This window comes from Protopterus annectens, chromosome 5.part1 (assembly GCF_019279795.1).
Source record: "Protopterus annectens isolate FY-2018-M chromosome 5.part1, PAN1.0, whole genome shotgun sequence".
In the NCBI taxonomy this organism is placed as follows: domain Eukaryota; kingdom Metazoa; phylum Chordata; order Ceratodontiformes; family Protopteridae; genus Protopterus; species Protopterus annectens.
The window spans coordinates 679045010-679069006 of NC_056736.1; the positions used below are offsets into that span (position 1 = coordinate 679045010).

Sequence of the window (23997 nt, forward strand, 5' to 3'; positions counted from 1 at the left end):
GGGTGTGGGGTGCAGGTGGGCTTGACCCCCTGCAGAAATGTAGTAAGAAGTGTGTTTGGTAGTTTGGTGTCGTTATATGTGGAGGAGGATATTATTTTCTTGTGATTTCTAGTGTTAGATGTTACAAAATTTGATGTTTTGGGTTTTAGATGTTCTGGTCTCAGTGTTATGAAATTAGATGTTATGGGTTTTAGATGTTTAAAGGTAGATGTGCTTCTACTGCAGTGGCATTTGACAATAGTATTTCCGCAGTGGTGCAGCAGTAGCATTGTTGCCTCACAGCAAGAGGCTCTCCTGTTCGATTCTCAGCTAGTGTGCGGGGAGTGCCTTCTGTGTGGAGTCTGCATGTCCTCCCCGCGGGTCGAGTGGCGTTCCGAAAGACATGTGTGAATGGGCGTGCCTTACTTGAAGGTTGGGTGTCAAGCTGGCAACTTGGCACTGTGAAAATCTACTGTCAATCATTAGCGGACCGGAGTTCCGCTGTGGCGACCCCTAACCGGGAAAAGCCAAAAGACAACAACATTTCCCAACAGGTGGTTCACCTCTTGATGCCACAATACAAGGTAGTTAAGCACTCCAATTAAAAAGCATTTGTAAAGCCAATGCAAAAACCTCTCTCCATGTTGTTAAAATTATTTCGCCTTTCTGAACTCACCCACACTACTCAGGTAAAACCTGTGCATATCTAGTGTGTAAAAGACTTTGCAGCCCTGCACTCTGCACCCAGAAAGAAATCAAGGGTGAATGTACTGACTGAGTCAGTCCTTGGGGAAGCTCCTATTTTTTTCTTAGTATTGTCACTCCTGTTTGGAAAGTATGTTCCATTATGAATTTCAGAGCTGAACCAGTAAGTTTGAAAGAAAACTAAATATTTATTTGTGTATGTATGTTTTGTTAACTGTGTTAGCCCCATGAGAGACCAAAAGTGCTACTCATACCAACTAGGGGAAATCTGGCCAGTGCACACGGGAAATTCCCATACAGTGGGGCCTTTTACATCCACCTGACCTACTAATGAATTAGGCAAATTAGACTGTGGTTTTACATAGCTTGTCAGTCATGACGTTCTGGTCCAAAGGAGAAGGTTTCTTCAAAAGTAGGCAAAGGTGAAGAAGCCCTATGAGGACCTTAGCCAGCAAGCAAGCAAAAGTTATGTTTTTGAAAATGTCACAATGCCTAGAAATACCAGGAGACATCCACTCTTGACAGTATACTGACACCATAGATATGCAGGTGTCCTAGAGATGTCAGAATCACATACAAACTAAGCAAATGATACAATTCCACCCAAATGATGATTATCTTCCATTCTGCAAAATACATTCACAAATAAGAAGCCTTCTGACAGCTTTAATCTACTCTAAGATTCAATCTGGAAGTTCCAGTGGAAACAAAGTAATCAAATAAGGAGCCAGAGCCAGAAGATGCCCCAACTAAGAAGGACATCTCCAGCTTAAACTGGAATATCATCCTGCTTTGTCAGGATCCTAAAAATCTAAAATTACATCCTTTCCAGCCACACCTGGGTGATAAGGGCGAGTCTTGGTCTTCTTTGAATGCTGCAATAAAGCATGGAAAAGGATGAGGTGAAAGGTTTACAAATATCCTTGTCAGGAAAGGAACAATAAACCTACCATCAACTCCCTACTTGCATAAGTAAACAGAAAAGGGGGTGAACTGCATTCTCCTAAGTGAAAAAATTGGTTGACCTGATGGGTGCTCCATTCCTGAAGATATGATCAAACCAGATTACCAATTTTTATGGTCCAGGAGAATACTGAATCCATGAATCATGAAGTCCACCATTATGCTCACTTCCTTGGGAAACTGAAAAATGCTGAAAGTGTAATGCTCAATTATGTGGCTCACTGCAAGACACAAAACAGCTATGTGTAAAGAAATGCACCTAAAAGCTAGTTATGGGAGACTTGTTTTTAACTGTTGTTATTTTGTGAAGTAAATCAGATTTTGCCAGAGCCACGAGTACTTTAGATTTATTTAGTCTCATAGTTGAGTGAAAATAAATTTGAAACTGTGGGAAGTAAATACTTGTACAAGTAGTTTCCTCCCAATTAGCCTCAGTACTTTAATGCAATAACTATAACAGTGAACAAATGTGTTTATTTACCTTTTCTTATGGTTAAAAGTTAAAGTTTACTGAAAGCATGCAAGTTGTTTTTTCCCATCATGAAAAGGAAATAGAGATAATACAAGAATAGACAGCTATCGGTGTAAGTGGTAACATAGGCTCTAACATGTGCTTCAGCATGGTTACAATAATTTTAAAAAGATAATGCCTATGTGGCCACTGATTCAGGATAATTGCTTCTATGTAGAGAGATTAACTTCTTTTCAGCAAATGTACATTATAATCTTGAACATTTACTGTGTATTAAGGTGGTCTGATGTTTAAAGGTGTATTTAGCTTTTTGTTTATTAAGTGGTTATTGAAATGGAAAATCTGGGAAAATGTGGCATGACGTCAGACAGAAATGAGTGAAACAATTACATACAAGATCACCTTGCCAGACATTAGCATGGGCATGTACTCTGCAAGCTGGAAACGTATATTCAAAAGAGCTGTTATGTATATGTGGAAGAAACACATTTTTATCAGAATGGCTGCTTTATCTATACTAACATGGAATGTAAACGGGGTTGCAGATACAGACAAAAAGCAAAGAGTACTGAATAATATTAAGTGTAGGGTGCAAATAATAATGCTACATGACACAACTGGAAAGAAATGAGCATGATTATCAGGGTCAAGATGGGGAACCAGGAAAAGGCAGTAATAATACTGTTTGTGAGAGGGACACCAATAGTAATTGAAGAGGGGAAAAGACAATAATGGTAGATTTTTGATAGTAAGGAGTTAGTGATAGAGAAGGATGAATATACTGAAATATATTTTCATTCCACCTAAAACTACTGTAATGGAGCTTGTAAAGCTTTGGTGAAAAGTTTTCAGAAGAGAATTTTAGTTATGGGGACCAAAACCTGATTCACACTACTGAAAATGAATCAAGGGGACTACAAAGAGAAAACCTAACAAAATATGCTAGACTTCAAGACATTTATGACAATATTTGGAATGGAAGATGTAAATTTAGAAGCAGGAACTCGGAGAAATTACATATTATTCTTCAAGACACAATAACGGAGCTAGACTGAAAATAAATTACATTTTATAACATAATGTACAGTTCACTTGAAAACTGAAGAACCATCCAAAAACTATATTAGGTCATGCACCAATAAAGACTAAGCTAAAGATGCAGGATAATGACATAAAAAATGAGGCAATGATGCTTTCCTACTTATCCATTAAAAAGAGAGGAATTTGAGAGTGGTTAGTGGACATAACTTGAGATTTATTACAGAAGTGCAGAGAATGTGGCATTATAGGCAAATTGAGCAAGAACTTCAGCAAATGGTAGGGACTGGAATGCAAAACTGAAGGTACATACGATGAAACTGGGTACAGATACCTCATTCTTAACCTTAAAAAGTAACTCTCAACAACTCTCTATTCTATCCACAAATGGTACCAAAACTGAGCCAACTAACCAGGCCAAATGCCTAGGTATAACCATAGACGACAGACTAAAATTTGACATCCGTATATCCCAAACAAAAAAGACCATGCTAAACTCGGTGCTCTCTATAGGGCTAAACCTTATCTAACTTCACAAGCCAGGCTAGCCACTGCTAGATCTCACCTATGATCTACTTTTTTATACTGTTCACAAAATTTCACCAACTTCCGCAAAGCCGACCTCCAAAACCTAGAGTCCTGCTACAACAAAACAGCTAGGTTTGCCACCAATCTCCCTCACAAAGCTCATCACTGCACTGCTCTAAAACAACTGAACTGGCTCAAACTCCCACACCTCTTAAAACTAAACCAACTCACCCTCACCCACAAAATTATTCAAAAAGTAGCTCCAACTGCAGAAAAGGAAGGTACATGTGCAGGAAAACAGAAGGAAATCTGGTGAAGAAGATTTGGGACATACAAGAAGAAGGCAAGAGGAAATAAGGGTGTCCAGAAAAGAAGTGGATGGATTGTGTTAAAGAACACCTGAGGCAGTCAGGTGATGAAGGTAAGAGAGTGGCATTGAATAGGGACAGATGCCAACAAGTGATACAACACCCCAACCCCATGTATAAAATGGGAAAATTGGCATGATGGTGATTAAAGAGAAAAAAATGTTATGAAAATTCACACAAATCAGAGGAATGAGGAACAAGAAAGGCATAGATGTGAATAGTTATGTAAGACTTAATGTTGATGTGACATTCCAGCACCATTTAAAAATGGGAAAATGGTTGAGAACAATGGCAACTTAATTATGCCAAGATTAGAGGAAGATAAAGCTCAACAATTAAAACCCAAGATAGAAAGAAGCAAGATTAAAAACATTGATGTATAATCAAACAGGGAAGTCTCCAGGAATAGAAGATGCTCCTGTGAAAATTTGAAAATGATGAGAACAGAAAATTATAAGATCTGGAAGGCTTTGTTTAACAAGATTTTAAAAGTGAGTAGTAGTACTAGTAGCAGCAACTTAGAAGAAAGGTGCCATGGCTGTGCTACCCAAAGAAGGTAAAGTTCCTTCAGATCCAGCTGTACATTGGAGGATCGGTCACTTTTTTATGCAGAACAGGATAAGAAGGAAATACAAAAGTTTATCCAACAAGTGACCTGTTAAACAGAAGGGGGCTCTGCTTCTCATTCTACTGACAATATAGCTCAGAGAAGCTTTGCCAGTGAAACATTTTCCAATGTTCCAAAGGAAAATGCTTGAAACACAAAAATAAGCACAAGAGTTGACTACAGCAATAAAGAGTAATCTGGACTAGAAGAGGAGAAGATTGGAAAATGGAGATGAACAAAGACCAGCAACAATGAAAATAGTGAATAAATGTGAGACTATAAAGTATTCAATCACATTTGTGAAAAATGGCTTTACAAGAAAAAGAGGATAAAAAAGACTGGATCTTTGTTGACTTTGTTAAACATGTGGGGGGAAATGACAGGCATGTGCCCCACTTCATGTCATTTATGTTTGGCAGGATACTAAAAGGGAAAAAAAGAGAAAGTAACTGTCAAGTAAAACAATTGTTTTAAACAGTACCTGTATAAAGCATTTCATGATATAAATTGCTTTCATGATATAAACTGCATGTTATATAGTAGTGCAATTTGGTGACTATTGGGTATAGTAAACAAGCACTTTTTTCTTTTTTTTTCTTTTAAGAAATGTAGGCATTACAATGTAAAAAGAGAAGATTGGGCAAAAGCAGATTTGAGTTAACGGGCTGAAATCTTGGGCTGTTCAGGTGGGCCAATTTTGCAAACAGTTTTCCTTTACCAAATAAATGTTCAGTGCTAGCTGAAAAGTATACTGTGTTCTTACGTTTCCATGGAAACAAACTGACTAAAGGAGAAGGCAATAAAACTGGGAGGTCTGGACATTGTTTACTGACAAACAGAAAATCAAAAGCTACAAGTACAAGCAGCTCAGTAAAATATAAAGTTTGAAATTTGTGGAAGTGAACGAGAGAGAAGTTATGTACTCGCCATAACATTACATCTGAGTAGTTCTACTTCATTTGTCTTCAACCTGTGGGTACCGGATCCATATCATATCCGAGCCGGCAAGTTCACTAGCATCTGCTCCAAGCGCCAAGCTCCTCCCCTTACCCATAATACACCACCACTACCCTCCAACCCCCAGATAGAGTTTGCTGCCACTTATACTGAGAACCTGACCTGAAAAGACACCTTACACACCTAAAACATCAGCTAAACAGGCTATCCATATGGTAAGGCCAGGGGGAAGGAGGGAAGAATGGTTGAAGACAAATGAAGTAGAACTACTCAGATGGAACGTTAAGGGGAGTACATAACTTCTTTATCTGAAGTAGTTTACTTCATTTGGTCTTCAACTTGTGGGACAGAGTCCCCAGCTACTAAACTCCTGGGTGGCCCTCATGGAAGGATATGCCGGAGCACCACAGAACCAAAGGATGCTTTCCTTCTAGAAATCAAACCCAATTTGTAGTGAGAAATAAAGTAGCTGCAGAACAAATATCATACAATGAGACTCTCGACCAAAAGGCAGCAGAAGTAACCATTGACCTAGTCGAATGAGCTTCACCTGACCCAGACGAGACAAACCTTTATCCTTATAGACCTGAAGGATGCACAAGGAAATCCACCTAGCGACAGTGACCTTAGAGATAGGTTTACCCAAAAAGGGTTTAGAGAAGGACACAAACAACTGATCAGATTTACAAAAGGCTCTAATCCTGTGTAAATAAAATCTTAACTGTCTATGAACATCCAACAAGTGCAGTCTGTGTTCCATTTTGTTAGCAAAATTTGGAAAGAAGACAGGTAAGTTAATGGTCTGACTGATGTTAACTTGTGATGTGACCTTAGGAAGAAAGGATGGATTAGTATGAAGGGAAACCCTATCTTTATGGAAAATCAAGAATGGAATTTTAATAGACAACGCTTGCAGTTCTGACACCCTTTTAGCAGAGGTGACAGCCACTAGAAGTGTTGTTTTCCAAGACAAAAACTTAAGATCCATGGTTGCTGCAGGTTCAAATGGCGGAGCGACCAAAGCTTGAAGAACCATAGTAAGATCCCATGGGGTAACAAGATCCTTGACTGGGGGGAGTAATAGGAAAGTACCTTTCATAAGCTTTACAGAGTCTGGAAGAGGCTAGAGAAGCAGAATTCTCACCCATGTGAAAATGAGAGATGGCAGCTAATTGAACTTTGATAGTAGAAGAGCTTGCTCCTTGTTGAAAAATATTCGCTAAGAAGTCGAGAATGGCAGGAACAGGAGCTATGAAAGGACCTAAACTCCTTTGAGAAGCCCAAAAGGAAAAACGTTTCCATTTGCTACGGTAAATCTTTCTAATGGAAGACTTATGAGCTGTCACCAGAATAGACCTGGCTGAAGAGGATAATCCAGGAGTCCTAGCAATTACAGAAAATGGACCAGCCAAGCCGTTAGCTTCAAACTGTCCAGGCTTGGATGAGGAACCCCTGAGGGGTGTGAAATAAGATCCTGAATGGGATCCAAGAACCAAGGTGGAGCCAGAAGATGAGACAGAAGGAAGGGAAATCATACCTGGTGAGGCCACAATGGGGCAATGAGGATCACTTTGCTCCCCAGTCAACGAGATTTCTGTAGAAACCTCGGAATAAAAGGTATTGGAGGGTAAACATACTGAAGAGGCCAAGCATGGACTACGGCATCTCTGGGGGATTCCCCCTGCTGGGGGTTCAGAGCGAAGAACTTGCTGCACTTCATGTTGGAAGGAGATGCAAAGAGATTGCAACAAGTCTGACCCCACTCCAGAAAGATCTGCTCTGCTACTGAAAGATTCAGAGACCACTCATAAGGCATCAGTATGGTCCGACTTAACCTGTCCGCTAGGATGTTGGACCATCCCGGAATGTGAGTTGCTATAAGAAAGCGACCGGTGAAGATCGCCCATTCCCAAACTCTCACGGCCTCTCAACAATGGGGGTAAGATCTGGTCCCTCGCTGTTTGTTGACATACCAGACCAACGATATGTTGTCTGACTGAATTGCAGTGGTTTCCACAGGAAGAAAGGCATGAAGGGCCTGCAATGCCAAAAGGACCACCCTCATCTCCAGAAAGTTTATATGCAAACTGGTCTTGACATGGGACAACAGGCCTTGGACTGTCCTGCCCAAACAATGCCCCCCCCCCCCAAGTTGGGAGGCATCCATATTCACTGTGGCTTGGACAGGAGCTGAAACAAAAGGCTGTCCCTCCAGGATTTCTGCAGAGTACATCCACCAAAGAAGGGACGACCTGCAGACTCAACTAAGGTGCATTGGATACGATAATGGAAGATCCAACAGGGACCACTGCACCGCTAGAGTCCACTGTAGTACTCACATGTGTAACCGGGTGCACAGGAGAAGCATTATGGTCGCCGCCATAGAACCTAGGGCCCACAAAACAGATTCTGCCAAGGGAAGGTGAGAATGGTAGAGCAGGGAAACACATATCCCCAGGTTTTGAACTCTATCTGTGGTCAGGAAGATTTTGCACTGCAGTGTGTCTATCTGTGCCCCAATGTAGTCTATCACCTGGACAGGACTTAGAAGAGATTTGGATGCGTTGATTGTCATCCCCAAGTGAAGTGCAATCTTTAGGAAATAATCCCTGGTTTGACAAAGATGCCTGGTGGGAGCAGTGAGGAGCCAATCATCGAGGAACGGGTAGACCTGAATCCCCTGAAGCCTCAGGTGAGCTGCTACTACCGCCATCACTTTGGTGAACATCCTGGGGGCTTTGGTGAAACCAAAGGGTAGGGCCCGAAACTGGTAATGACTGACTCCTAGCCAGAAGCAGAGGAATCACCTGGAGCTTCTGTGCATCTTTATGTGATAACAGGCATCCTGGAGGTCTAACAAGCACATCCAGTCACTCTCTTGCAGGTACGGCATGATGGACTGTAATGTGAACATTCGGAATTTTTCTTTGGTAACTGACAGGTTCAGGGTAGATAGGTCCAGAATGGGCCTCAAGTCCCCAGTTTTCTTTGGCACCAAAAAAAACCTGGAGTAGATGCCAGGTTATTTTTGGTGCCAAAAAGAACCTGGAGTAGATCCCAGATCTGGACTGATCTGGGGGGATGGGCTTGATGGCTCGTTTTTCTAGCAGCTTGAAAATTTCCAGTGCTGCTCCCTCCCTTTGCACGGGTGGTATGTCTGGGAGGTGTTTGGGAGGAACCACAAAAGGGATGGAGTATCCTCTGGATATGACCTGAAGCACCCAGTGGTCTGATGTTAGAGACTCCCACGCTGCCAGGTGCAAAGACAATCGAACCCTGACTGCCTCCAGAGTACAGTAGTAAAGCAACCCCTCAGGGTTGCTGCCCGAGCCTGTCCGAGAATGGTTCTTGAGACCTGAAATTCTTTGGACCCCCTCTGCCTCTGGGACAGCATCTATCCTGTCCCCCCCTCTGCCCCTGGGGGAAGAAGAGCCCCGAGTGTCCCAGGAATACTGAGACTTCCGGAACCACATCTTCTTTTGCCCTTGCTGATTCCGGGAAAAGGATCTTTCAGGGTTTGAGAAGCAGATCCCGATGGCAGACTGTCTTCCCATCTTTCTCACTCTGGACCAAAGTCTCTTTGATGGTCTTACCAAAAAGGGAAGAGCCATCATAAGGGGCGTTGGAAAAAACGTCTTGAAATGTTCCGAAAACTGACAATCTGAGCCAGGAGTTGTGCCTCATGGACACGCTGGACCCAGCTGCCCTAGCTGCTCCTTTAGCAGCATGTGAAAGAAGTTGCATGGATGCATTGGAAACTGCTTTTAAAGTGGCCATCCTTGCAGAGAATGTGTCCGTCCTCCGGTGACACAGACTTAGAGGGAGACTCCACCAGTTCCTTGACCAGGTCACGCTGCAGTCTGGTAAAGTGGGCCAAGTTGTTCAGCGCCCTGTTGGAAAAGGTCACTGAAGCATAAATCCGCTTCCCTAACTGATCCATCATCCTAGAATCTCTGTCAGGGGGATGAACCGAGGAACTCTCCTGGGCTATTTCCTTTTTAGTGGCTGCTGCTACCACCATAATGTCTACAGGGAAGCCCACGAGGTGACCAGGTCCACCAGGGGATCTGCGGGAAGGGACACCCAGGAAATAGCAGGAACACAAATTCGTTTTGGGGGCAGACCAACCTCCCCACTAGTGTAGGATTTCCATGATGTCTCCAAAGGAGACATTCTCGGGAGGTGATCTGGGGGAACCTTCCCATCATCCAAATCTGTGTCCTCTGTGAGGGACTCGGGGGAGTCCAAGTGCCTGCCAGGCATGTCTCCAGTGGGGCTCTCTGGGGGGAACTCGCAAGCCACTTGTTCCTCAGGAGGAATTGCCTGGGGCTCCTCGAGCACAGGCTGTCCCTCTTGTTAAAAGATGGGATTCATATCAGAGCCGAGGGAGTCAGGGTGGAGTCCGAGGAAATAGTCAAGGGTCTCGATCCAGTGGAGAGAACCCTTTCTACCACGTCGAATGCAGCGGGAGAACGAGCCTCTTGGGCCACCATTAAGGAAACCGCTCTACCAGGATCAGATGCGAGAATCAGAGCCGGGCCCAAAGTGGACGGAGCTCCAAGGGAGGACTTGGCCTGACAAAGTCAGAGCTGATGGAAAAATTTCCACTCCCTAGGGTCCAACCCCCAGGTGCCGTCTCCAAAAACCACTCGGATCCGAACTGGTTGGATCAAACATGCTCCAAGCAGCTGCTGGCATCGATGAAACAGGTAGTGTTGGCGCCGACCCCCTGACTAAGGCCATCCTCGGATCCAAGTACTCCGAACTCGGTGGACGGATCGGAAAAGGAGAAATTGGCATGAAGAAAGGAAGCAAGCTCCCCCCTCCAGAATGAGAGGGGGCTGGGCAAGACTCCCATCTGGATCAGAGTACGAATGAACCTCCTCATCATTTTATCCATGTCATCTTCAGATAAGTTTTGGGTGGACCTCGACAAGGCCATGGACTCAGACCTGGGGGTCGAGGAACAGAGGCCCTAGATGATGGTCGTGGCTCCTCTGGCTCCAGGGAAAATCTCGATCGGAGCCGAGGGGAGTCACGGATCCTAGACTAACTCTTGGCGGTAGAAGAAGCAGGAAGGTCCAGGGACCTTTTACGTTTTTCTGGCCTGTGCTCTCTCTCCTCTCTGCCTCTTCTGCACTCCACATCCACAGGCTTAGAAATGGGAGGTTGAGTCCCAGCCTGGGAGAGAGGAGAAGCAAGGACAAGAGAGGAAGGAGAGGCAGCCACTGTGACCAAAGCAGTGGAAGAGGCAGCAGCCTCAGAGGTGGGTAGAAGGCCTTTCAGGACCAACTTAGCCCATCTATCCTTAATAGCGCTCGGGTTAAAACCTGCGAAAATGGAACAGTCTGTATTCAAATGTGCTACACCCAAGCAAATAACGCAAAGAGTCTGGCCATTGGCTGGTAACAATCTGTGGCCACACTCAGTGCACCTCTTAAATACTGGCTTGGAGTCACCCATGTCTTTACAGAATAAAATAGCAAACACAACATGAGAAGGTAAAAAAAAGAGAGAAACTTATTTCCTACTCTGACCCACTCACCACACACTCAAAGGCACACAGAAGCTGATCGGGGGAGGGAAGTAACACATTAACTAGCTAACACTGAAAAAACTACATAAAAAGGCCATAAACATGATGCATCAGTGAGGGGAGGAGGCGAGGGAACCTACACTAACAGCTAACACTCAAACCACTATGAAAAAACTGCTTACTTATCAAAAAACCCAACTCACAAACTTGGAACTCAGGATCACGATCCTTCAGGCAAGCCATGGCAAATGAGATCTGGAGGTTGGAAGGTAGTGGTGGTGTGTTATGGGTAAGGGGAGGAGCTGTGAACTCACAGCAGATGCTAGTGAACTTGCCGGCTTGGATCCAATACGGATCCAGTACCCACAGGTTGAAGATCAAATGAAGTAAACTACTTCAGATCAGCTTTTTTATTAGTTTAAAATACTTTAATGCATTTAGTTTAATTTAAAGACAGCCTACGCATTTTTTCTTAAGGATAAAAGTTAATGTTCTCTGAAAGCATACAAGCTGTTTTTCTCATCTTTTAGGGGGATAAAGATAAGACAAAAAACAGACAGTAATTAGTATAAGGAGGTGTATAGGCTGTACCATGTGCTTTAGCATGGATAATCTTAGTTTTAGGTTAGTTTATGCCTGTGTATGTGCAGCTGACAATTTGGAACAATTGTTCCTATCAGGAGGGTTAAACATTATTTGAAGATGCATATACTTTTGTAAGGTTCATTTTAAGTTGACAGGTTATGGGGTGTTTTTTTTTTGAGGTGGTAAGTCTTGCAAAATGTGACATAGGTTCAAATGGAGATGACAAGAAACAAATGTATAAAGGATATTCTGCCAAACATTAGTGGGTGCATGTAACACAAAATATGGAAGCAGACTAAAAAAAAGTACATATAATAGGCGAGAATAATAACTTCTTATCATAATGGCTATACTAAGCATATTATTTTGGAATATGAATGGCATCACAGAAACAGACAAAAAGGAAAGAATAATGAATTATATTAAGAAATGTAATGTGCAAATGACAATGCTACATGAGACATATTTGGAAAGAAGACAGCATAAAGAAAGGACTTCAAGATGGATATTCAGCAGAATATCAGAAACAAAAGGAAGTACTTGTACTAATTGCTAGAGAAACTCCAACAGTAATAGAAGAGGGGGGAAAAAGATAGTAATGATAAATTTGTGGTAGTAAGGAGCTACTGACAATAGGGTAGGATTATGCTGGCATGTATTTATATTCCGCCTAAAACTGCTATTATGGAGTTTTAAAAACATTTTGTGAGAAATAATCAGCTTTTAGCAGAGAATATTACTCATAGGTGGGGACTGGAAAGTACAGTTTTGTAGCTACAATAAATGTAGATGTTAGAGTGTTCACCCTGCTGCAGTCATCACACTTGGGTTATCCTGCCGTCAGGTGGTCCCGCAGTTGGCCCAAATTCCAAAGTCTTGGTCAGGCGTCGGTTGCTGTCGCTTCTTCCCTGACAAGTCAGTGCGCCAGGGGTATATAAGAGGCATCTGATGACATTTTCTTCAGTTTTTCTTGCCCCAGATGTCAGGTGCCCCCAATAGGTAGGCAATATACATACATATATATATATATATATATATATATATATATATATATATATATATATAGCTATATAAAAATAAAACAATACCCTTAGGCACAAGCAAATACACCACAGAGGTAGTATAGGATAGAGTGGTAGAGATAAGTTCAGCTAGTTCAAAGGGGATGGAGGGAGAGTAACCTGGAATGCAGCAGGGTGAACACTCGAACATATACATTTATGGTAGGTACAAAACTGTACTATGTTCATCGTGTTACCCTGCTGCAGTCATCACACTTGGGTTGAATCCCAAAGCTAAGGATGGGAGGTGGAGTCAAACAGGGTTAGAAGAAGCTAGTAGGCCCTGCAAAACTGCAGTGGCAAAACCAGCTCTAGTCTTAGAGTATAGAGGTAAGTGATCGTGTTTGGTGAAGGTGTGCACTGAACTCCAAGTTGCAGCTTCCAGAATATCCTTGGTTGGCACTCCCCTGAGAAAGGCTGCTGATGTAGCTGTCGCCCTGATGATGTGTGTAGCAGAAACGTATGCAATGCCCTATCCATTTAGAAATGGTCTGTTTTGAGATAGCTTTTCCTTGTGATCCTGTAGCATAGGCTACAACGAGCTGGTCAGTCTTTCTGAAAGCCTTAGTTTTATCCAAGTAGTAGTGTAATTGCCTGTGAATGTCCAAAGAGTGCAGCAGTCTTTCTCCTTTGCTCTGGGGATTTGGGAAGAAGGTGGGCAAGTGAATGGTTTGGTTTAGGGCCACACTGGATACCACCTTTGGCATAAAGGAAGGGATAGTTCATAGAGAGACTCTGTCTTGATGAAAAAGGAGGAAAGGTTCCACTGCCATTAGTGCCTGTAGCTATGAGACTCTTCTAGCTGAGGTTATTGCTAGTAGTAGGGCAGTTTTTCATGAAAGAAATTTTAAATCAGCTGAAAAAGCTGGTTCAAAAGGCAGCAGTGTAAGCTTTTCCAGAACAAAGTTGAGATCCCAAGTAGGTGTTGGAGCTCTCCTTGGCGGTCTTAAGTTCTTAGCCCATCTGAGGTACTGTCTTAGGAGTGGATGTGAGAATAAAGGAGGATCCGTGGTGTAATGAGCTGAAATTGCTGAGGCGTGGATCTTAATAGATGAACAGGAAAGTCCTTTGTGCAACATCTCAGTTAAATATTGTAGAATCTGAGGAATGTTTGGATCAAGGGGATTTTGGCCTTTAGCCTAGTTCCAGGCTCAAAATCTTTTCCTTTTGTCTGAATAGGTTTTCCTGGTGCTGGGCCTCCTGGCCTCCAGAATGACATCTATAACAACTTTGGATAAAGGTGTTGGTTGGTTGTTTAGGTAATTTTAGTTAAAACACTAAGATAGAGCAAGAAGTTCTCAAAAACAACGAAAAATCACAGAAACGCCAGTAATTTATTGAAGCTTTCGGGCTCTCAACCCTTCATCAGCATACACAATACCAAATACTTTACATTTAAATAGAGGTAACAGTTAAGAACTCATGACAAAACCAGCCAATAAAATTCACTCAATTAAATTCAAAAAACAATTACTTATTGAGAGAAATCATAAAAAACATTTAAAATGTGAAGAATAATATCATAACAGTTTATAACAAGTTAAAACATTTCATATCCTTAATAGCCTATTTATTAATTTAATCTATATATAACTATTATGTGTTATAAATTAACCATCTGTTGTCTTAATAAAATAGGTTTTATACTAATGGCGTTATTTAAACCAGGAGCGGAATCTGCATGCAACCTTATTATCCACTCTAGTTCCTTTATTTCTAAAAAATTGTTAATATCGCCACCCCTCATACCCACTTGTACAGTCTCAATACATCTAAACTTAAAGCTGTGCTTGCTATGTTGTGATATGTGCTTAAATAAGGCATTAGTCTGTACCTGTCTGTTAATTTCAGACTTGTGCTCTATAATGCGATCTTTAAGTCTACGCATAGTCTTGCCTACATAGAAGGCATCACATACCATGCACATAGCGAGATACACTAACTTCGTAGTATTGCAGTTCGCAGTACAGTTAAAATGAAACAGCTTAAAGGTAACAGGGTGCTTAAAATAAGAATCTGCTGTTAAAATATCACAACAACATGTACAGTTATAGCATTTCAATGTACCTTGCATCTTATGTACTGAGATAGGTAATTTGCCATGCAGCCAGGTTTAAAGTCTTGAGCTGGCTGTTTAGAATCTGATTGTCTCGCTGGGTGAGCAGGTGAGGAAATTGTGGCAAAATCCATGGTGGGCCGTGGGCCGTGTTCCTTAAAATTGGATACCAATGCTGGCGTGGCCAGTTTGGTGCAATGAGTATCATTTGTGGCCTCTCTAATCTGACTTTCAGCAGTACCTTTGCTAGAAGAGGCAGTGGAGGGAAGGCGTACACTGTCTGTTTTCCAACTGAATGAGAGGGCGTCCACTTTCCAAGCTAGTGGATGGAAGGTCCTTGTGCAAAATTTTTGAAGTTGGTGGTTGTGGGGGCTTGCAAACAGATCTATGTCTGGGCGTCCCCATTTCTGAGCTATCATTTAAAATACTTGTGGATCTAATTTCCATTCGTGTGGATCCATGCTGTTTCTGCTTAGGTCGTCTGCCAATGTGTTTTTCTTTCCTGGCAGGAATTGTGCTTGTAATTGAACCTGGTAAGACAGTGCAGTGTTCCACAAGGTCATTGCTTGCCTGCATAGAGGGTAGGAATGTGTGCCCCCTTGCTTGTTTATGTACCACATTACTGTGGTATTATCCATCTTTATTATTAGTTGTCCTGGGTGTCGAAGGTCCTTGAAAGCTGTTAGGGCATTCTGTACTGCTAGCATTTCTTTTTGATAGATATGCAGATGCCTCTGATCTGTAGTCCATTTACCCTGAATGCACTGCCCTGCCATGTGTGCTCCCCAGGCATAGTCCGATGCATCTGTTGTCATAGTTTGCCTGGCTGTGGGTAAGGTGAAAGGCTGACCCTTGTTGAGGTGACATGCCTGTACTCACCATAGAAACTCCTGTTGAAGGCAGGGAATGAGTGGAATCATTGTTTCCAAGCTGTGGCTGTGCTGAGTCCATACACTTTTCAGGTACCATTGTAATTTCCTCATATGCAGTTTTGCAAATGGTATTAGTAGTATGCAAGATGCCATGAATCCCAAGGCCTGCAGAATTTTTCTTGCAGGGAGATGGGTCTTTGTTGCCATTATTTTGAAATATTGAATTAGCTGTCGTTGCTTGTCTGGCGTGAGATGAGCCATCTGGGCCATTGTATTCAAGCTGGCACCCAGGAATATTATGTTTTGTGAGGGCACTAGTTTTGATTTCTTTTCGTTTACTGTGTACCCTAGGCAACTTAGAAGGTGTTTGACAAATGCCAGATGCTTTAAAAGAATGTCCTTGCTTTCTACTTGAATAAGGCAGTCGTCCAGGTATGGGTATATTTGAATTCCTCTTTGTCTGCAGTATGCAATTACTGGTGCCAGGCATTTTGTGAAGACCCTGGGCGCAGTAGGTAGGCCAAAGGGAAGTGCAGAGAATTGATAATGCGTTGAACCTGCAATGAAGCGGAGGTATCTTCTGCAATTTTGTCTGATAGGGACATGCAGGTATGCCTCCTTGAGGTCCAAAGTGACTAGCCAAGCATTCTTGCCCAGCATGGGAAGAAGCTGCTGTAGTGTTAGCATATTGAATTTTGGTACTCGCAGATAGGTGTTCAGAACTGAAATATCCAGAATGGGTCTCCATGCTTTGTCCTTTCTTGGGACTAGGAAGAGTCTTGAGTAAAATCCTTGTCCTTGCTCCTGTGTAGGTACCTGTTGAATGGCTCTCATGTTCATGAGAGCTGTAATTTGTTTTTGTGCCTCTGCCCATTGATTTGGTGGCAGATTTGGCATTCCTTTGATCCTTGGTAAGGTATGAAAGTGGAATCTGTATCCTTGAGAGACAATGTTTAGAACCCATTTGTCTTTTGTGATGATGTGCCAGTTGTCTGCAAAAAATGCTAGTTTTCCTCCCAAGGGAGATGCCAGGAGAGATTTGCTTGGTAGTTTGAGGACAGAGTCATTGTGTTTGTCTTCTGCTAGCTTGGGGCCTGTCGTCTCCTCCTTTCTGGGTAGCAGTACCCCGTTGGCGAGGTTTGCAAGGGTCCTGTGACTGACCTCTGCCCCTTGGGTGTCTGTATTTGCCCCTCTGTGATCTGTCAGAAGCTGGAAAGGACCAGTTTTTTGTTGGCCAATTTCTGCTGAAACGAGGGGGTTGTACCTGCAAAAAATCCTTGACCATTTGCATAGACTTTGCCTTATCCTCCATTTTCTTTAAAACCTCTTCTGCTTTGACACCAAATAATACATCCTGCTGTAAAGGTGCATCCAATAATTTTGCTTTAACATGATCAGGAAGGGTTTGTTCTTTTAACCAAGCATGTATACGTATGACAGAGCCAGTAACAGCTGCTCTACAGGAAGCTTCCAATGAAACAAATCCGCATTGTAAAGTATGTTTGCCCACCTATTCAGCTGCATGCAACAGATCCTGCATTTCCTTGATTTCAGACTGTTCAGAATGTGTGCTCATTTTTTTGTTTTAACTGTGACATTAGGAATTGCTGATATTTCAACATATGAAACTGGCAATTTAATGCTCTCATAGCCAGAGTTGCTGAGGTGCATATTTTCTTTCCCCATCTATCTAGGGCTCTGGAATCCCTTTCAGAGGGCACAGGATTTTTAGCCATAGAAGCTTTAGCTCCCTTAGGACCCTGGGAAATCGTTTCCGGGTCAGCTACAGGGCTTTTATAAAGGAATCTGTGTGAGTCAGGTACTCTGTAGTATCTGTCTGGTTTGGCTGGAGCAGGAGGTAGAGAGTCTGGATTTAAACTAGACTCCAAGTAAACATCATCCACAATATCTGAAACAGGAGGGATAGCAAGAGGTCTGTGCTGGGGTAATAAAAGGAACTCTCGGAGCCTTTTCTTAGAATCTGAGTAGTCTTGTCCTTCCCAGTGGAAATGTTCCCTCATGGTATGTAAAGTTTCCCCAAAGGAGTAGTCTTCAAAGAGAGATGCCGAGGGAATAGAGTCTTCATCATCAGAGTCTTCATAAGGTGGAAAAGTGTAATTCTGTTCCTCAGAAGAATCTGAGGAGAGTGAAACCCGGTCAGAGGATGCATAATCCTCCTCCTGTCTTGGTCTTTTATCAGGAGGGGATGGGAACCCCCTGATTAGGGTAATCAAATCTTCAGTCATCTTAAGCATCTGTTTCTTAGGCATGGGGCCTTGAACTGTAGACTGATGTACAGTCTTCTTAGGGTTTAAAGGAGTTTTAAGCTTAGCATAAGATTTAATGGTGAGTGTAGTCAGTCTGAAGACACCTTCTGCAACCGAAGGTGTTTCCACTGCACCGGTGTCTACTTTTGCTCTGGTGTCGGAAGATGGCTTCATCGGCCTAGTAGGCTCCGCTTGGGAATCCGCAGCTGTCTGGGGTTCCAGTTCTGCGGTCGTCAGGGGCTGCGTAGGCACCTCGCTGAAAACCGGAGAACCGGCGACAGGCCCAGCTGAGGCCTCGGAGTCTGGCTTGTTCCTAGGCTGCCTGTCCTTATCCTTGCGTTTTTTTATGTATGGCGGTCATCGGGCTGCTCCGATGGCATGATATAATTAAATTTCCTACCAAAGTAATGCTGTGCGAAATCAAAATGGCGTTTGATAGTTCGTTTATTAAACCTAGCACAAAACTGACAACCTGTGACGTCATGGTCTGAGCCTAGCCAAGGAATACAATAGGAATGGAAGTCCTTATGAAGTATTTGCTTCCCACAAGAAATGCAATTGTTAACTTTTTCTGACATCGGACTGAGGCAAGAAAATGTTCCCCAACGGGGTACTTCGCTTTACTGAAGACTTCGGACTGAAATTCAAATCGAAAATCTCAGGTGTCGGCCGACCGGCACTTGCGAACTGCTTCTGCTTCGGGCACCGCGCGGCAAGAAAGACTGAAGAAAATGGAGTCGGATGCCTCTTATATACCCCTGGCGCACTGACATCAGGGAAGAAGCGACAACAACCGACGCCGGACCAAGACTTTGGAATTCGGGCCGACTGCGGGACCGCCTGACGGCAGGATAACCCAAGTGTGATGACTGCAGCAGGGTAACACGATGAACATCTATATTTGCAAAAGTGAGAAGATATCTAGGGGATCCAGAAGGTAAAATATAAAAAAAGGGTAGATTTCCAAAGAAATTTATGAAAGTATTTGGTATGATATGGAAGACTTGAATTTTTCAGTATGAATTGGAAGAGCATTTACATATTATTCCCCAAGGTACAACAACTGGGCTAAACTAGATGGAAATTATATTTCACAAGAACATGTGCATTTAACTGAAAGCTTCAACACATATCCAAAAACTATTTCAGACAATGAGCCAATAACATCTAGAACAAAAATGCAGGGTGATGAAGTACAAATGAGACTGATGCTTGCCTGAATATCTGTTAAAAAAGAGTGGAATTTATGTAATGGGTAGTGGAAATTATTCCAGAGTTATTAGGGAAGATAGAAATTTCTTCAGAAATTATAGCTAGTGAATGGGATAAAATGAAAGTGGAGTTTAAAAATAGGTTAGGAAAATAGAGTAAGAGATCTGGTTAAGGATGAACAAGAATTATTTAGAGGGGCTGACAAAGGTTAGACTATTGCAGAATAAAGAGGACCTCACAGAACAAGAACAGTGCTAAAGAGAAAATAAGGGGGTACCTGGATAATATGCATGAGTTTAGAAAGATTGCTGTTAAGCAACTATTTGATAATATCTCCACAGCACAAAAATGTTTAGCACAATGACTTAGGCAACAGAAATTATAAGGAGTATTGCCAAACCTAGAGAGCCTATACCAAGAAAAATAACCAGAGATCTTGTAAATGTATTCGAGATTGTTCGGACAGCTTATGAAAATGTATATAAAGCAGAGGAATGTAGAAATGAAGATAAAGCACAAATGGAAATATTTATGGAAGACTTGGGTATGTCAAGATTGCTAAGCTCAACAATTAACAGGTAAGACAGCAGAATATGAGATAAAAATGGTGAAGTATAACCAAGCCAAGAAAAAGTCTCCAGGAACAGATGGCATTCCTGTGGAAGTTTGGAAGCTGGGAGGGAATAAAGTTTTAAAGATCTGGAAGACTTTGTTTGCCAATATTTTAAAAGGAGGGTAAGTATCAACATCCTGGAAGAAAACTGTAGTGGCTGTAACAACCAAAGATGGTAAAGGCAAATTAGACAAAGCTTAATACAAGCCCATTTCAATTTTAAATCATGATTCTAACGTGTTTATGTCTATAATAGCTAGAAGAATGGCAAAGATGTTGTCAAAATTAACAGATGCAGCTCATTTTGGGTTTGTGGAGGGAAGCTAAACATTTATCAACAGAACAATGATGATACACAGGGAAGCAGAATGTAATAAAATACCACTGTTGGCAGGATTTGATGTAGAGAAAACATTTGACAGAGTAAGCTAGGATTTTAGCAGAAGGGGAATGGAAGCATTTGCATTCTCTGATTAATAATATGGTTAATTAGGAGGATGTATAAAGGATTGTAAGAAAACGTTAAAGTGGAAGTGTTCCTCTCTAATAAGTTGTGTCTGAACAGAGGAAGCAAGCAGGGATGTCCTCTTTCCCCATTATTATTTGTGTTACATTTAGAGCCACTGGCAAAGAAAATAAGAGACTCAGAAATTAAAGGGTATAACTTTGTATGGTAATCAAGAAAACTTGGCTTTTTTGGAAAACAATATTATTTTATAATTAATAAAACCAGAAAAGGACATTTCAGTGTTGTAGAACATTCAGAGACAGATGCAAGTCTTTTCAGGATATAAAATTAATGAAGATAAAACAATGGCAAGAGCTTTAAACTATGTACCCATGCACAAACTGGTTCATCAATACCCATATTTATGTGGACATGACAAAATGAATTACTTAGAAAGATAAAAACGGAGAAGTTGGAAACTATGATTTATAGATATGGACACAAGAGACAAGCAGTGAAAATGTTTTTGGTCAATTTAGTTTTATACACAGGTCAGGCAAATTTTTATCAACCAGAGAAGCTGTGAATAGCAATTACTAAAGAGATGAAGGATTTTATCTGAGAAGGAAAGTAGGCAAGAGTCAAGTGGGGTAAGTTGATCCTTCCAACAGAAAGAAGTGGTTTGGGATTACCTGATTTGAAGGGGCATTTCAGAGCTACTCAGTAAAGGATCCTATACTTAGCACAAGCAGAAAGTTATAATTCGAAGTGGAAAGGGATCATGATGAAAATGGGGGGAAGCTTAAGAAACAAGGAGAGATGGGGATTTTGGATGCAGATCCTTAAGGAGAATAACAATAACCATACAGAATATTATATTCTTAAAATAGCAGAAAGTATTCCAACTAAGACAACATGGTGATGGATTAAGGAGATTTTGCCGACTGGGATGACTACAACTAGGGGTACAGAGAATAGGCAAGAGTGGGCCGGAATTTACTTTTGAAAACTGACAAACAAACCAAGGTATAGTGAGCAAATGATTACACAGGGAAAAGCAATAGAATGGAAAGAGGCCAATAATTAATTTGGTCTGCAGGCCAGAGATTACCTTCCCTATCAAGCACTCAAGACACAGTAAATGTAAATGAAACAAATAGGGGGAAACTCAGCAAAATACCAGCACTGGTAGAGTTTTTAGTCAAATCTAGAACAGAATCCACTGTTAAAAAAGGGTAGTTAGTAGGGCATATAAAATATGGCATATTAACTATAGGAATCAATCAGGGGAAGTTAGAAAGAATTTGGAAAAGAGGCTGGGTAGGCAATTCACAAAAAAATGATAGGGATATATGTATGGCTCTCAGATATGCAAAAAAAAATCCAGATATAGGGAGGTTGGCATAATGGTTAAGATATTTTCCTTACAGACACAAGGTGTGGGGTTTGACTCTTATATGGGTTCATTGGCTATGCTTAAAATGGCCCACAAGGACAGTTAGCCTAGTGCTAATCTATGAACCTGTAGAATATTTAGGATCTTTGCTTGGAAATGTCTGCATAGGTATTTTTATGATCCAAGTAGAATTCAAATAATTTTTTCCTCATCTAGATAGGAAATTTTGGAAGTGTGATGGGGAAGAAAGAGGCAACTGGGAACATGTTTTCTGTGAGTGTAATGAGATGGCAGACTTTAAAAATTCCCTGCAGACTACTCTAACAGAAATACTGGGTGAGGAAATTGGTGTAACTAAATAAATATTTTTTAAGCTATGATACAGACCCCAAATTGCCAAGACATTGTAACGCCTTGCTGTTTTTAATTCTGGTGACTGCCAAAAAAAACAATTACTAGAAAATAGAAATCCAAGTCTAAACCAAATGTACCAGAAGTAGTGAATGTAGGAACGGAGATAAAACAACTGGAAGTGGGCTCTTTAGAAAAGGGTAAGAGTAAATTACATAGAAAAAATGGGGATTGTGGGAACAATGCATGCAAATTAATATTTTGGAGGAGGAATGAGGTTTAAGGGAAGGCAGGAATTTAATAAGTTCTGTAACGTCTGTCTGACAATGACTGGACAGATAAACAACATATAACATCAATATGTCAATGTGGTTTGTTTGCACTTATATAAATATATAACATATGCCTATGTCTTAAGTAATAATTTAACATAGATGTTTCTTGTTTAAAAACAGATAAAATTAATTATTTTATGACAGTTAAGGATATGTGTAAAGAGACCAAGTAAAAAAGTAAACAAAAACTGGAATCTCCTGACTACAGATACAGGAAGTAAGATGCAAGCAGTGAAAATGTTTTACTCCCATTAGTCTTATATAAAGGTCAGGCATGCTTTTATCCAACAAAACAGAAGATGTGATTGATATTTAATAAACATCTTAAGGAAATTACTTGGGAGAGGAAGAGGACAAGAGTCAAGTAGGATAGGCTGATTTTCCCCACAGAACAAGGTAGCTTAGGATTACTTGATTTGGAGGAATATTTTATAGCTATGTAGTTAAGGCTCATATATAAAACTGAAGGTTATAAATCAGAATGGAAAAGGACGATAATGATAAAACAGAGAAAGTTCAAGCAATAAAGAGAAACTATAATCTTGCACACAAGTCCTTAAGGAAAACAACAACCATGCAGAACATTATACCCATAAAGTAGCAGAAATCATTCCAATAATTAAGATAAGTATGGGAATGGAGAAAGAACATTTTATCCATGGGTATGTCTGTAAGTAGTGGGTATACAGAAAAGAACAGGGTGGAATTTACTAGAGAAAAATTAGTTAAGGAATCAAGGTATTGGGAGCAATTAACTTGAAAAGGAAAGGTAATACAGTGAGATGAGGCTGAGCAGAAATTTGACTGCCGTACACAGAGTGCCTTTCCTATCATGGATTGATGGAGCAAAGGCAAAGAAAAAGGGATAGGAGAGGGCTAAGTCCAAATTTAGTTCTAGCAGCATTTTTGCCGAGTCAAGAACAAAAGCTGATGTTAAAAATGGTTAATTAGTAGGCATATACATACCACATGATAACAATTAGAGAATATTAGAAATACTGGTAAAACAAAATGGAAAGACAATTAACAAAAGTAAAAACTGGAAAAAATCTGTAACATTCCCAAGTATGTAACAAAATCCAGACTGTTTATGATGTTTGAATGGAAGCGTTTAAGTATTTTTAGACACCAAGTAGACTTCAAACAAGTTTTCTCCAAGTAGATAGCAAATGCTGGAGATGTGATGGGGAAGAGAGTTAAGTGAGAACATTTTTTATGAGTGTGGTATGATAAGTTGGCAGATTTTAAAAATTCCCTACAGAGTATTTTGATAGGAATGGTGGGGGAACAAAGGATTTTTATTAGTAAAATAATTATTTTGAACTGGGACAAACAATCTGAATTACCTAGACATAGTAAGTCCATACTAAGTTTAACATTAGCTGCCAAATAAGCAGTTACTAGGAAATCAAAATATTTTTCCAAGTTAAGAGAAGTTCTGTACATCATGATGGAGATAAAGGAACTGAGGGTGGGATCTTGGGAAAAGGGAAGGAGAAAGTTGCATAGAAATAAACTGAGTTTCTGTGAACAATGTATTTAGAATAATATTCAGGAAGAAGAGCTATTTTAAGGGAAGGCAGGAACTGAGCAGCTTATGTAACGCTGGAGTGAATGAATGCTGTAAAAAAGAAACGCGTACACTGCA

The 23997-nt window shown here is 41.2% G+C and overlaps 1 protein-coding gene across 7 annotated transcripts in view; it reads right to left on the bottom strand.

Annotated features, from left to right (window-relative positions):
• The window catches only part of PARP4 (poly(ADP-ribose) polymerase family member 4), a 2883551-nt gene that overhangs the window by 2593326 nt on the left and 266228 nt on the right, over positions 1 to 23997 (bottom strand). The window lies entirely within an intron of this gene.